This window comes from Lycium ferocissimum, chromosome 7 (genome assembly GCF_029784015.1).
Source record: "Lycium ferocissimum isolate CSIRO_LF1 chromosome 7, AGI_CSIRO_Lferr_CH_V1, whole genome shotgun sequence".
Classification (NCBI taxonomy): Eukaryota; Viridiplantae; Streptophyta; class Magnoliopsida; order Solanales; family Solanaceae; genus Lycium; species Lycium ferocissimum.
In genome coordinates this window covers 16,507,939-16,510,213 of record NC_081348.1, presented here as the reverse complement: position 1 = coordinate 16,510,213, position 2,275 = coordinate 16,507,939, and positions in this window count along the sequence as shown.

The window sequence follows — 2,275 nt, the reverse complement described above, 5'->3', positions numbered from 1 at the left end:
AAAAAAAAAGTCAATCCCATATTAAACAAACAAACAATGTTAAAAAAAAATATAAAACAACAACTAATATTAAAAAAAATAATTGTGGGCCCCATACATATTAAACAACAACTAATATTAAAAAAAAATATGGACCCCATATTAAACACCAACCAGTATTTAAAAAAAAAAAAAGAGAAGAAAAAAAGTGGAACCCACCACCTCCAAACTCACGGGAAAAAAAGGGACCCCATATTAATAAAATCAAGCAATATTAAAAAAAAAAAGTCAATCCCATATTAAAAAAACAAACAATGTTAAAAAAAAGGGTATCCTATATTAAGAAATCAAACAATTAAATCAATAATGATGGATTCATTGCCACATGCGTATCAACCCATTGAGTGGGAGCAAATGAAATTATTGTATAGCAACATACTTAAAATACTTATATATTAAAATAAGATAGAATTTAATTACTTTTTCATTTTTCCTTACTCTAATAAATGTGAAAAGAGATTAATGTCATAAAAGAAAAAATAATATTAAATGGAGATCAAATAATTAATAAGGTAAATTAGTGAAATTATAATTCGAATTGACATTTCCTTAAAAATCATGTAAAAAATAACATGACAAGTAAAATGAGTTAAACAAAAAATATTTACTAAAAATTAAAAAATAGAAGTTCTTCATTTAAATAGAAAATCAAATTTCTACTTTATTTCATTTTAAACATGTAAAATTAAAATAATAATTTGAATTAGAATTATCAAAATCAAAATTTGATAAAAAAAAATTATATGTATTACTTTACTATTACTACTATATAGAGAGCCGGTTTATATAAGATCGTCGTCCGTGTTCTGGCCCCACTTTTTTATTTAAGGGCAAAAAAATCCTTTGCGTCCCACCCACTTTTTTTATTTAAAAAAATGACGTTTTATACTTTATATTACCAACTCTTCTAAAAAAGTAGATAAATACTTTATTATATTTCTATTTTTTCTTCTACTATATAGAAGCATCGGTTTACATGCATGCTTGATCACTCTTAAGAAAAAAAACAACCGACGTTTAAATATTGCTATTATTTTATCTCAAAGAAAGGAAAATAGTTTTCTTTTAAACAAGTCTTCTCTTTTAAAAAGTATTAATAAATTTTCGTAGCAAACGCGAATATAATAAAGTTTTAGATACAGAGCACAAACTACAATGTTATATTATATATATAAATTATCATTATCTAAACACAACTACATATATATAAATACACTATAATCCGAAGTGTTAAGTATTTTACACCTTTAAATTAATCGAATTAAAATTGAAAGTATCAGCGATGCTTAAATATTGCTATTATTTTATCTCAAATAGGAGAATAGTTTTCTTTTAAACAAGTCTTTTTTTTAAAAAGTATTAATAAATTTTCAGAAGAAACACGAATATAATAAAGTTTTAGATACGGAGCATAAACTACATTGTTATATTAATCGTATTTCGAACATAGTGTGTGTATATATATATATATATATATATAAATACACTATAATCCGAAGTGTTGGGCCCGTGCGCAGCACGGGCATAGGCCATCTAGTATTATATATAGAAAGATATGTTGTAGTTACTATATAAAATGGAATAACTACTCCAACAGTCCAACTTAAGGACCTCAAAAGTGAAACGCCCGACAGCAACTTCAAATCAACCGATTTCAAATTAATAATTTTAAATTATATCCAAACGCGACCTAATAAAATAGAGAAAAGTGGTTAAATTTGGCTCCTCTATTTTCATTTATTGGTCATTTTTGTCCTTAGTTACACAAATTCGCCTATATATACCCCATCATTATTAAACTTAAGAAATACCTAATTTGAAGGTTGTGTTAGTTCTCATGTTCTTTCTAGTTTCGTTTGGTTTCGAGAATTAATTGTATGGTTGGATAGCAAAAGTGCAACTTAGCAGTAAAAATTCGGAGAAATTCAATCAGAACAACACCGAGGTAAGATATATAATTCTTATCCGAGTCGTGTATATCACAAATAGGATTTATACTCAAGTCTACTAGATGATTTCTTGGAGAAAACCGAACCAATTTAGCTTTTTTCCTAGCGATGTCTCCAATTTGAGATTTTGATTCATCGTTTTTCTCAAACCAAATTTCGATTGCCCGAATTCACTTAAAATTACCCATTTTTTAACGGCACAAAATTATCTATGATTTCAAATCCACTCGTTGATTTTGAGAAGCCGAATCAATCTAGGTTTTTCCCCCAATACCCCAACCCAGATC